Here is a 14947-nt window from a genome sequence, read left to right as displayed (position 1 = left end):
TAAAAATTTTTAGAATAACACACTAGCAGTATAGTTTTTTATAACAAAGCAAATATATTTTCTTTATTAATATAAAATGTAAGATCTTTTTTCTAATTGTTAAGAGTAAGTGTCGTTTTTACATCCGTGAAATTTACAAATAATTTTAATAGTTTTCTTAACAACTTTGAGCCTGTTTATTTGTAAGCTTGTAGTTGTATGTACATAAAGTTACTTTTTAAATCTATTCATAGTGTAAAACTGTATTTTTATGCAGTTTATATACTTTATATTTAGATATAGATGATATCGATTTGAGTTATAATTAATAATGTGGTATAAGTACACCCTCAACAAGAAAATAATCTGAATAAATTACAGATTTTCAACACAAAGTGCTTTAGTTAAAACTATGCATATATTGTTTATGATGGCTTCACTGTAAAATACTCATAGTTGTTCACTTTTTTAGGCTAATTAATATATTTTATTTATAAACATTAACTGCCTCAAGCGTATCGTTTTAAAAACTTATTTAGTGCTACTTGACTATGCTAAAAAAGAAATTAGTATAAAAAAGCAAGAAAGAATTAAATAACCGACTATAAAGTATTTATTAAAAGTCATGTATCAAAAGAAATATAATTTTATATATAAAAAAAACTTTTGATATGAACTATAAATACAACGATTTTTGTGGTTTAAAAAGTAAAAAAAAAAACCGGTTAATTTTTCTAAAGGAATTTAAATAATTGGATTGTCTTTAAATTTACATAAAGGTTTATTTTAATTTTTCACTCAGTAACTCTTACTGGTTACTTTTAAAAATTGTTTTTTCAAGTGTTATATGAATAAAATATCTTTCAAAAGGTGATTTAAATCACTGATGCTTTGTAATTAATAAATTATGAAAAAAAAAAGTAAATATTATTTCAATCTCGCATGTTTGTAAATTTGTATTGTGATGTTTTAAACTGAAACAATATTTCACAAAACTAATCAGATTATATGTTAAAGTAATTTTATTCCATTTGCAACTTAACATTAACAGAAAACTCATTTTATTTTTATTTTAGAAAGCTTTTCAAAACTATACTAGTTTTATTATCAATGGTAAATTTTATATTAAGTTAAAAAAAAATGTAAGTAAACAGTTTTAATAATAAGAGTAAATTATGAAGTATGAATAAATTCAAATAAATACAATTATTAGAGATCTAGCAAGTAAAACGAAAGTGTATCTATGTTAATTAGTAAATTGATAATAATATTGCCTTTCCATTTAATGCTACTTGCAAATTAAACTTAGATTGCTCTTCCTCGATCAATATTGATTCCATGCTGTAGAGTTCGCCTTGTTTACATCGTTCAAAACTTCAAACTCAGAGTTTTGACATTGTGTGTAATTAAAAAGATGTTCAAATATTGCGGTGTTTTTATTAGTTCCGCAGTAATCTATAATACGTCGGAAGGCTACATCGACTTACAGACCATTAAATCTTTCGACGAATTACAGACCACTGTGGAACTGATAAAAACAGCGCAAAATTTTGACATATTTTTAATTGAAAACTAGTATAGTTTTGAAAAGTTTTCTGAAATAAAACATGAAATAAAACGAATCTCCTTTTAATTATAAGTTACAAACGGTATATAAATACTTTAAAAAAATATCTTAAAAAAAAAAATACAAAAAAAGTTTTTTAAATTAGTTCCCAATTGAGAGTTGACCAAGTGCAGCCTTTAATGCTAAAAGTTGCGACCCCAGAAGACTTTTTCTTTTTTTTTAAATTTCGAGCAGCTTATTTCAGTAATATTGGCCTGCGACTTATAAAAGGCTTTCAAACGACTTATTAATCGAAAGTTTTTTTCGTACAACAGGTCCTTAGACCAAACATGATGAGCGCTTTTTTTACCGTTCAATAAATAAACATATACATTATAAACACTTAAACTAATTTTACCTGACTATTTTGATGTAAATGTTTTTCACATTTTGCGCTTGATTTAGAAAATATTTTATTAGCAAATGCTTAATACTTTTTATATTTTTTATAGTTAACTATTTTCTACTGTTATAATACAGTTATTACAATAGAAGTAGTTTTAAAGCTTATGATTTGAATTATTTTTTTTTATGCTCTACAAGTTTTTGCATATCAAATAAATAGTTACTGAGTTAGGTGTTACATTTTTTTAGATGTATTTATTTTTAAATTTTGAAGTATTTCACTTTTATGACTTATGGAAAATTGTTATTTTTTTAATATAAAGTAACAAGTGGGTAGTTGCTTGTTTACGCCAAATTATATTAAAGTTGTTTATATAAAAGTTAATTGCTCATGACGTTTAAAGTTTAATGTATTGCTATAATTTCATAAGCAATTAGCCACTCGATCTTTACATTTTAACTTTAAAGAAACAAAATTAAATTGAGTAGTCAAATTAGTTTATAATAATAATATTAGCATTCTAATATTTTTGTAGGGCATATTATTTTAACCATGATAGTTTAAACTATTTCTTCATTTATCCTTGCTAACCAATTATATTAACTTTTACATTTGTAAAAAATTTGTCTATAAATATTTATGTATATTTTACATTTACTTTATTGTCAAATGAATTGTGAAATTTGGTTTTTTTATATATCGATTATATAGTAATTAAGTGCAAGTCTAACAAAGTAAATAAACAATTAATATGACCTTTCTTAGTAACTGAGATTTATTCATAAACTAATAATAGCGCATTACAAAATATACAACGTAAGAAGACACTTATAAACTAAAAGGTTAACAAAAACAAACTAATTCAAAGTTTATCTTCTTTTTAAGATAAACTAAAACGAATCTTGTTTAGTCTTTTGGTGTTTTTTCCCATTTTAACAGCGATCTTTGAACCCAAGTTATTTGTAAAATGAGTAAAGATGACATCTGACTGTTCAGACAGTTTTCTTATATTTTTTGTCAACTCAACCGAGTAGGATTTTGCTTTAGCACTGTTCAGTTCATACAATCCACTAAGAAACATTTTTCTATAACCGCCAACATTACTGTTCCAACAAGTAATGATTTCCTTAAGTTTTTGTTTCGTTTGTTTTTCCGCAAGACTTTTAGTTAAAGCGATCAAGGTATCAAGGGCTACTAAAAAGGCTTTACAAAAGTTATATATATCGACCAGTATATCATAATTAATTACCACTTTTTGTGCAGATTTTAATTCTTTCTTAGATAAAATAAAATTTCTTTTGTATTTACTGACTAAGTCATTTAGCACTGCTTGTAATGTACTGGTAAATTCTAAATAAAGCTTTGAATCTTTCAGATTTATTGCCCAGTCATATATATTGTCCAAACTTTTAAATAATTGAGATATAGCCTTAGATAATTCACTTTGATAGCTTTCCTCGTTCATTTTAAGTAAATTCAACTTTTCAAAAAATGTTGCATAGTTCTTGTTGACGTTATTTAATAAGTTATAAAATTCCTTCTGTACTTCGTGATATCTTTTTAAAAGTTCCGATAAATTACAAACTTTCAAATAACATAATGGTATGTCAGCATTGTTTTCATCAGGCTGGTTATTTGCTATAAGTTTATTTTCTTGAATAACTTTTGTTACTTGGTTTAAGCTAATTAAATCACAATCCTGATGATTTTTATTAGCAAGTTCAAAAGTTTGTTCTTGGACTTGGCTTTGAAAGTTAAGATTATTCGTGGGAACATAATCTTTTAAATCATATTCCTCGGTATTTCGCTTAGGATTATTAGGATTTATGGAACAACCTTCAGCATTTTGATTCTGGTTTCCGAAAAAATCTTTACTTTCGTGTTCATTAGACTGTTGGTAATTATCAACAATATTTCGACTCTGTTGATATAAAGTCATGTTTGTGCTTACTTTGTAAGCATTAATGTTAGGGGTAGATTCTGAAATATTTCCAACAACTTCGCTCATCACTCTACGATTTTCCGAAACCTTATCATCACCGATCTTGGAATTTGAAAGTAAATTTTCTTCAACATTTTTATTAAAATTAGCAGCAGCATTAGAGACACCTTGCTCTTTTTTCTTATTAAATTCAAAGATTTGTTCGGTGGCTTTGCTTTGAGCCTTGAGTTCTGTTGAAAGACCGTATTTTACTTTATTTTCTAAATAAATTCTTTTTTGGATACTTGCATGCTCATTTTCATTAGACAGATCAGAATTAGCAACAGGATTTAGACTTTTCTGTTTTGAAGACAAATTTTTATCTATTTTGTTTCTATCAATAACAGATGTTGTTCCTGAATTATTTCTAACAACTTTTTTATTTATGTTTTGATTATTTGGGATACCAAAATCTATTATATTCTTTTTAACAGCTGCCGATTCTTTCTTATGTTCTTTACAATCATCTACATCAGGTCTATCTTCTTTTCGAAAATTATCAGAGACAACTTTCAAATATTCTTGAGTAGATGATGTAACTAAACGAGATACAAACTGACTAATATCATAACAAACTGCTGAACTAACAAAAACTAATGCCAATTTGCTAATGCTGACATCTAGTTTTAATGATACCTTTATCATTGAAAAGCACACAATAACCTGTTTAGATATAATGATACTTGAAAATAAAATATTTATACAGTATTAAAGTGACTAAGTTAATATGTTTAACTGTTATTGAGTTTTAGAAAATATTTAAACATTTCTAAGACTAATACTATTTTCTCTGTTTTTTAAATAACAAACAATTTTTAATTCAAAAATTGGTTTAGAAAAAATTAATTTGTTGTAAATTTACGATGTCATAAAAATTTTTTAAATATTACATTAAATTTTAACGTTTAAAGAATATAAATTTTTATTTACTCGTTTATTTTAAGGTTAGTTTAATTGTGAATACTTGAGTAAAATATCTAAATCTTAATTTTATGAAATATTCTGTTGTTTATTTTTAAAATAAAAACGCTATTCAAAATATTTTAAAATATTAGTTCGTTTTATTAGATTGTGATGGAAGATCATCATAAAGATCCAATAATATTTAAAATGCAAATAACAAAAAAAAAGATTAAGACAAAGGTAGGTATATTCTTTTAGAAAAAAACTAAATTACAAAAGGATCTAAGATATTACTTTATACTGAACTTATTATTAAAATATGTAGATCTGTGTAGCAATTCTTTATAACAATTGTCTTTTTAAGAAAAAAGTAATTGTTTTTAAAATTCTTTTTACTAAAGTTGATAAATATAAAGAGATCTTAACACTCTTAGCAAAGTTGTATGTGTGTATGTTTTAAATTAAAATATCATAGTCAGGTAATATTTATGAATTAAAATAAATTTTACTATAATTAAATTCTACTAAAAAATCTGAAAGTTAAAATATAATTATAAAAAAGCAATTATAAAATTAACTTGAATAACTGTAGACTGATTAGAACTCAATTTACAATTCATTATTTATCATCAGTAAAAACATAGCTTATCATTATAAAAAGCTACTTTTTTAGTTTTATTTTTTAGCTTGAAGTAGTTATCAACTTTTTTAACTAAAGAACTGTTCAAAAACCAACACTAATTATGTTTTTTAAAACTACTACAAAAGAAAATATTAACTTGTTGGCAAGCACTAAAAAAATTATGTAGTTCAGTTTAGTACAATACTTTATTTTAAAAAGCTTTTCTACATTATCGTCGTTTTATTATCGTAAATTTTAAAAGCTTAACAGTTGAACAATTTAACACTTTTTTTGAAGATTTCACAACAGAAATTATGCCAGTTTGAGCAAGTTAGTTGCATTTTATTGTTTTTAGATTATATTCGTAAATTTTTTTCTGAAATTTGCTAAAATTTCAACTTTGTATACTTATACTAGAACAAAATAACTTATTTAAACATCAGTTATAAATACCATCTAAAAAGATTATAGAGAAATTTATTTAACATAAGACAAACAAGAATTTAAAAAAATCAAATTTATATACATGCACTTCTACTTCTTCTGATTTTTAAATTGAGTAACTTTTTAACTATGTATATTGTGATTGAAGATATGTTATAATAAATACACAAATAAACTTGCACTTTAAAACTGTTGTCCGATTTGTTAAAAAACCCTGATTTTAAAGGTTGTATATCAAGTCAATCTTGTACATTAGCTATTTTCGTCAACATTAAAACAATTAAAAGTTAATAAGTATGCTGCTTTTATTAGAAATATTAACAATTATCTTAAAAGCAACAAACAAAAATAAAAGATCAGTTTTATTTTTTGGTGATCTACTTTAATTTTGAAAGTTATTGTTTTGTTTTTAACTTCATGTATAAAACTATCATGAACCTTTTATCGTACTTCATACTAAACAATAGTTAAATCACTTAATGATAAATGTTTAGTTTAATATTCGTAGCTAAAATGTAGTTTTTATGTCTTTTTTGAATATGTGTTTCGTTTTCTTATACTTATAGGGATAGTTGAAGTTAATGAAAAAAATGTATGTTATATATTATATTTAATTTTAAAATTTAACAACGTATGGAATATAATTTTGCCATTCGTAAAAATATATATTTTTAAAATACAAAAATCAAATCTTTCGATGAAGAGTTGTTGTAAAATAATATTTTATTGTTGAGTTTTTGTTAAGTTTTGCTCAGTTTTTTTTTTTAATTATTGACTAACAGGTTTAACAGATTAGTAGTTACTTTGCTTACACAAATAACTCTTAAACCAATGATACAACTAAGGAGTCGCTAACTAACATTATCATTGGAATTTTAAAACTAGTATGTACAAAAAAATTATCAAAAAAACATTAGATTTAACTATTTCAAGTCGTTAATTTTAGAGGTAGCCGATTTCTGCTTTCTAGTTATAACAATAATAAATTACTGTGTCGTAAATTTAGTTTAGACATTTAAATAAATTAAAAAAATAATCTTGATAACATACATTTTGCTGTTGATATACTTTTTAATTCTTAAAAATATTTGTAAGTTATACTAATCAAACGTTTTATTAATTAAATTATTGTTTTAATCAAACATTTTTATAAACTTATATACAGAAATAGCATTGTATATTTTTGAGTTAAAAACATGGAAGTTGTTTAATAAAAGGTTAATTCCAATTTTAAAAAAATTTAGCCTAAAAAATCATAATCCAACTTTTCCAGTCAGAAATATCAATGTATATAGATATAAATTTAAAATATCTTTTTTGATAACTAAACTTTTAATCAAGGTTATTTAATTGTTACATTTAAGCTAAAAAGATTTTTTTGAAAGAATAACATTAAACTTCTAAGTGACTTAAATAAAAGAAAACTTTAAACAAAGCTTTTGTAGAAAGTTTATTGTGTAGAATGAAAACTAATTTATTTAACGAAAATTATAAATTAAGAAGTATTGACAAAAATGCATCACAAACTTTAAGATATTTTCGGATAGTAAACCTAGTTTGTTATATGTAAAGAAAGATATAAAAAGTTAGCAAAAAGAAACTTATTCAGCAAAACTTAAGATAAAAAAAAAGTTGTCATTTTTAATTTGAACAATCTTTAAATCAAACAATTTATAAAAAACTAAATTTTCTAGAAGAAAACCTATATTTGTTAAACAAACAGTACATCGACCTTTAAATCCGAGTAAAAAACATAATTTTTTTTGAATTTTGTTTGCTAAAAAGAAAGAAATTTAACTATCCAGTGTACTTAGAATGCTAAAAAACTAAATACTTTAGGAAAGTACTGCTCTGTTAGAAATTTGATAACCAAATAAAGTTTGGTCAAAAAAAGAAAAATTTCGACTATTTTTATATATTAAGTGTTGAATATAATCAAATATGCAGGTACCATCTTTGTTGTAGGTAATTGAATCGGGTTTATAGGATTTATAAAAGAACCTGAAGAAATGGAAAAACTTCTGCTGTCTGAAATAACACTTGTAAGTTTCTTAAAATCTATAGATCTGTCATCATTTCTTCCTCCTGATAAACTTGTTCTATCAACGTCGAAATCATTTTTGTATTTTCTTTTTTGTAGCCTACAACAAAAACAAAAGACAATTCTTTTATTTTACCACCTACTTTAGAATAACAAGTGCCCTTTAAAAGTTCTCATGTTAACATGTTAGACGTTTTACAAGAGCAGTTATTTGTAGGAAAAATGTCTTCACCAAAACAATCTTTTTTGCACTGTTTATTATAAGATTTTCAATGTTTTGGATAACCATACTTAAGCATATTTAAAAGTTTTTCAGATTTAACTCCGTGAAGATTGAGGTCAGCATTTTGAATTTTTTGAAATTCATTTTAATCAACATAATTAATTGTAAAGATATATAAAGCTTTAGAGTTATCTTGAGATGTTTTATCATTCATTGAACGTAAAATAAAATGACAATCTTCATCTTTACATTACAATAGTTCAGTCCTACGCATTATAAAACTATCATTAGTAGTTTTCAAAAGACTTTTTACTTCAAAAGATAATTGTTAAGTTAGTAGTTGAAACAACTTTGTGATCAAATTGAGATTTCATAAAGTCTACTTGTGCTTTTTCGTTTCAATTTATTTTAAACTTTAACTCTGAGTAAAACTGCTGTGCAGTATAGTCGCTATTTAAATTTATGACAGACTTTGAAGTTTTGTTTTTGTATTAGCTTGTTTACTAGCCTATGCACAAACGATGTGTTGTATAGAACAGTTTTACAATACAACTATCACATCACAGTGGTTCGCAACAATTCAACTATTACATCACACTAGATGCAACAATACAACTATCACATCACAGTAGATTGCTAAAATACAACTACTACATCATCGTAGAATAAAGCGTTAAATTATCACATTAAACTAGATCGCAACACTATGTATCTACAATTATCATATTTTCGTTGTTTAATTATTTATAAAACCAACCTTTGAGAAAACTGGCTAAAAGTCTTAGTGCTTTTTAGAATTGTCTTAAGTTTACATAAAGGTCTTGGCAAGTTTAAAATAACTTTCGGAAAGCCATTATTCTGTAATGAAATACATACCAGTTACACTGTGTTTACGTTTAGTTGAATACTGAAATAGTTAGAAGAAAGTTTAAGTTAGGAGAATATAAGTCTTATGAAATACCTTTCAGACTATGTTCATCTATTTGTTTACTGAGTTTAGAAATCGACATTCATTCTAAACTATCTTGCTGTTGTTAACATGTTGTTCAAGTAGACATTAGTATTCTTTCTTGTTTAATGTAAATCTCGTTGTAAAACAGTGTATCTTTTTAAAATCACATTTTACTTAAATGTACTATGATTTTATACACAAGTAAAGTAAACTCCTTTTAGATATAATTCCTTTGTAAAGTTTTGACCACATTTAAGATACTTTCTAAAGTTTGATGTTCTTATATATTTATAAGTTTTTGCAAATGTTCTTTAATACAAGATGTTCTTTTAAGTCATGCTTAGATTCTTATTAGTAGCTCTAAGTATCATTTATTATCAGTAATAGTTAGGTTATTATTTATTATTTATTTATTATGAGTTATAGAGTAGGTTTAAAATAAACTATACTCTTGTCTAGAATTTATAATGGTAATAACCAGGCACGTGGCTTGCTTATTGTGCAAAAAAACTTGCTTTTATTTCTGCTTAAAAGGACTTTGCTTTCTTAGTTATAAGTATTCATTTTAACTTAGTTATGCACTCCTGAGAGATAATTTTGACATATATGCACTCTTTCTTTTTAGTGTCGTAAAAATTAAACGAATTACATACATCTAAATTGTAACATTTAGCGCGTTAAAGCTTTAATTCAGGGGTCGGAAAACTGCGGCCCGCGGGCCAATTGCGGCCCGCGAACACGTTAATTTTTTTAATGAAATGCGGCCCGCAAAATAAAAATTGTGGCCCGCGAGTATGTAAATGTGGCCCGCTGAGCAAAATATATTTCAAGTTAACTTTTTTGGTAATTTGATTTAATTTAATTAGTTCGGTTTTAAATCTCTGTATAATATTTAAATACAATTAGAAAAAATTACCGCTTTAGTTTAAAAATGAGAAAAAGACAGATTAGTATTCTAACAGGATATTTTTTCAGTTTCATAATATATCTGTTTAACAACAGCAAGTAATTATCTGAAAAAAGAGTGTAAAGAGTGCAGTGCTTAGATTTAATAAGTTAGATATATAATACTTATTTATTAAATAAACTAAATGCAAATGTTTTCCATTTTGTACAAAAGTGATGCATAGTAAATAACTTAAGTGTCATATCTTTATAGCTTAGATATTCTTTTTCAATATTTTTTATACCTAAGCTTCCTTAATAGATTTTTTATTTGTATATGTTACATTTTAGTGTAAAAAAATTTTACATAACACAGTAATAAAACATAAGGCTTATTTAATTTTTGTTTTAACACATTTTAATTTTTTAAAAGTTTTATTTGCACTTTAAATTAATTTCTATGCACACCAACTTAAAACATACTCATATTTTAAACAACTTTTTATTTAACACTTTAGTTTGTTAAAGTTTAGTTTATACGTAATTTTTTAACATTGTTGTTTCTACAAGTAATATCTAAATTTTACACACATATTTAAAACAATATATATTACATAAACTAATATAGTTTTTGTTAGGTATACATTTTCAATTTGCAAACATTTTTTTTTTAACTTAGTTAATTTTTATGCCAGGAATATCAATACACACAATTATTTTTTTTTTTAAGCTACCTATTTAATATAAAATAGATTTAGGGATAATAAGTTTGTTAAAATTGTACATTGTTTGATTCAAATTCAAGCAAATAAACATTTAAACATTGCCACAAACTCAGACTATCACTATTTGAAGACTTGATTTTGTCAAACTAAGTTAACTTTTATGCTTTGCATATCAATACACACATTTGCTGTTTTTTGGATCTACCTATTTAATATAAACTAGACTTCAAATCTCAAGGTCAACTAAGTCATTTTTTAAGCTTTTGTCTAGAATTGCTTTTTGTACACAAAAATATCAGAAATATTTTTGTTGACTCAGGCTGGCTTTTTTGCTTAAAAGAGTGGCAATTTAAACTTCTGATGTATGTTTTGCTCAATCAACAGTGTTGGTTTAAGCTATAATATATGTTAAATCTTAAGTCTTGCAGCTAATATAATTCAAAATGTTATTTATATTATTGTGTACAGTTAAGTGTGAACAACCAGTGTTGCCAAAAAGCTTGAATCAAGGAAAAGCTTTGAATTTGAAAATTTATGCTTAAAAATTCTGGAAAAAAACTAGAATTTGAGAATTTTTGACAAAACCTGGAATTTCAAACAATTTTTACATGAAAAGTAATAAAACTTCGATTTTACACAAAAAACTTACCAAATAAATATTTTTCTATTAGGAAATATGTTAAAGTAGCTTAATAGTATTTTTTAATATTGATATATTTGTTAAGACATTTTATTCAACTTTAATTAAATTTTATTCTAGAAATAAAAGAATTATACTTCCAAAGACTTTGTTTTAGTGCATTGCACCATTAATTGTAAAATTTCACCGATTGTTGTGCTTCGCTTTAAAACTAAACCAATAAACTCTACTAAAATGCCAAAGTTATTAAAAACATCTCTAATAGAAATTCTCAGATGAGCAATATTTTTTTTTTATCAGTGCTCTCATGTTAAAAGATTGATTAAAGTCCTAGTTTGATTTATGCGACTATAACCTTAATGCATTTCCTGAATACGACTTCTAGTTTTCAGTGAAAAAATAAACAAAAGCTTTTCATTACTGCCAACATAAATTATTTAGAAAAATTTTCAATTATAAACGTTATTTCATTTTAAGTAACAAATTTTGCTACTTTATAACTTGACTTAACAATTTTTTCTGATCATTCTGTAGTTACTGAAGATAACAATGTGCTTTGTTGGAGAATTAACTTAGGTGATTTGTTTTCTTATCGTTTCTCGCAATAACGCCTAAGTAACGTTTTTTTATTCTTGTAGCTCGTTTTATATTTTACAATTACTACTTTTAAATGCAATATTCTTATTTCAGATAAAGAATTGCTAAAATGCTTAATAAAAAAAAGTTTTTCTACTTCGGTAATGACTCAATAGAATTTTATACTTTTGTTAAATTTGTTTAAGAATCTTAATTGTCCATTCCAGCTGACTTATATATTTTTGGTATGTTATTTATTTACTGTTAATAACCTTCGTCAATACTTTATGTTGTGAACTTTATTTTAACTGGGTTGCTACACAAACAGGCTATTTTAAAAGCTTGAAAACTCAGCTGTGTGTGGAACTTTAATTTCAACCACTTAGAGAAATCTTTTAGTTCTCAGAATAGTTTTTATGACTGTAGTGTAGTTTACTAATTGTAACTCTTTCTTGTTTTCTTACATTTTGTGTACTTTTTGATAATGATGATATTTTAACTAGGTACTTAAGCTTGATTAACAACTATTTATTAGCTTTTTCAACTTTTAACAAACTTAGGCTGGTTTGATACAACTCAGACATTTTTTGCTTTTTAAGTGGCAACCATGTAAAATACTAATTACTAATAAGATATTTCAAAAAAACTTTCGAGAATAAATTATGTTAAAGAATCTATTTTAGTTTTCTGGAATACAAACAGGTTTTAATTTTATTAAGTTAACTAATTAATAAGTTTTTGAATGAGCGTAAATTGTTTAACACGCAAAAAATATCTTTGAAGTAAATATTCTCAGAAATATGAAAAAAGAGTTGATAGTATAACAAATGTATAAAAGTAACCCATAAATTGTCTTTCAACTTAGGTTTTTATAGATATTTAGGTGGTAAGTAAAATTACAAAAGTATTAAGTTTAAGTTATTAAGTGCTTATGAAAGTACATAATTTATTAATACTTAAGTATATTAGTCAATGTAAATTATATTCTAATAAATATTAACTTAAATAGGCATTATATGTATAGCTAAAAGTCATTTAAAATAATAGGGTAAATAAAACTAAAACCTTTTTTTAGTTTGACTAAAACTAAAACCAAAACATTATTCAAATGTCACTAAAACTAAAACTGCGGCCCGCGAAAACTTTGGAAACTTTAAATTTGCCTCTCGACTACCAACTGCCTGCCGACCCCTGCTTTAATTTGACAAAAAACCGCATTGCAAAATTGATTCTAATTGAAGCTGTAGCTTCAAAAATCATAATCATACAACTTTATGTTACAAAAATTTGCATAACTTGTTGTTACAATTGACTTCGTTAAATGTTTAATTTTCAAAACGATACAATTCTTTTTGACTTAAATTGTGATTTTTTTATACTTATTTTTAATGAATGTTTTCTAGGTTTGCACAAGTGGCAACACATAAAGAGTCAAAGGGGTTAGGGAGAAAAATAAATTGCCTTGTATACACTTATCACTCGTACTTCAACATTTAATTTTTAATGTGTTAACATAACTGCAGAGTTTCAGATTAAATTCAATAACATTAGAGATAGTTTAAGTTGCTTTATTCCCGCTAGGATGTTATCACGCGTCATTTCAGATGTTTTAGTTTTTGTAGATTCGTAACTTTTTTGAGCTAGCTACGTCCCTGGTAATAAGTAAAAAAATGTTTGTTTGATAGTTTTTATCTACTTATTTGTATCGTTGCTATCTACTTTGATGTGATAGTTGTAGTGTTGCAATCTACTGTGATGTGATAGTTGTAACATTGCAGTCTAATGTGATGCAATAGTTCTAGTGTTGCAATGTACTGTGATGTGCTAGTTGTAACATTGTGATCTACGGTGATGTGATAGTTGTATTGTTGCAAACTTTTGAAGACTTTAGACCGAAAGCAACAAGTAATACGAAGTAGGGCTCTAAACAGTTTGTTTAGTTCTTCTGCTAACAAACATACTTATTTTTTTATGAATTCGAAAATGATGTAAACACAGAAGACAAATTGGTTTTGAGCAGTATAAAAATTTGAAAGTGTTGGTTTGTTCATTGAACAAATCACTTTAAAAATAAATAATTTTTTTTCTTTTTGTAGAAATGATTGTTAAAAGTATGTTAAAAATATCAACTAATACAAAAACAAGCATAAGTAAGTTTTAAATCACCTAAATGATAACCATTGCTACCTGTATGAAGTTTGTGTTTAAAAAATACACAGTTTATAATTTTTATGTAATCATAAAAAACTGTTTCTAAAAAATATTTTTAATTGAAATTCAGTTGTAAAACCCTACAAAACTATTAGAAAACTGACGTGGACCTTTATGACATCTTCTCTTTGTTCACAAAAAGTGTTCTAATGCTTATTTGATTTATATTAATACTTAAATTTAAAAATAATGCTTTTGATAAAAAATTATACCTGTAAAAATGAGCATTTTTTTGTAGATCAGATAGAACTTTTCATAATTTCACAAGCATTTCCCAAATTCAAACTTGGCTTTGTTTTCATAAAACATTAAAAAGTATTTTTTAAAAACTAGATAATAAAGTAAGCTAAATAGTAGTAAGTCTATGCTCTTATAATTTTTAAATAAATAGTAGTAAGCCTGTTATATCTTTACACTGTTGTACTTAAGTTGTAAATACTGTTGAATATTTATTTTAAAAGACAAGGAAAAGCTTAACGATACAAGTTAAAATGGACATGGAAAACTTTATTATTATCATTGTTATTATTTTTCGTCAACTCGATAGTAATCAAAACAACATTTGCAAAGTAAACAGATTTAATTTAAACAACATGAAGTTTGTTTTTTTTTTTGAGTAAAAACAACTATATAAATATGTAAAGAAAAGCCGAAATTATTTAAGCATTAAAAAACTCACATTATGAACAATTAGACGAATTATTTTTTTAGCACACTTGAGCCTTGTTTTGAATAAAGGTTTAAAACTTTGTCTTGAGGGAAAAATATGTTTAACATTATAAAAAAAAGATATTACAATTTAAAAATTAAATT

The sequence above is a fragment of the Thalia democratica genome, chromosome 1 (assembly GCF_965202585.1).
Source record: "Thalia democratica chromosome 1, ktThaDemo2.hap1.1, whole genome shotgun sequence".
NCBI classification, from domain to species: Eukaryota; Metazoa; Chordata; class Thaliacea; order Salpida; family Salpidae; genus Thalia; species Thalia democratica.
Note: the sequence above shows the minus strand (reverse complement) of the source record.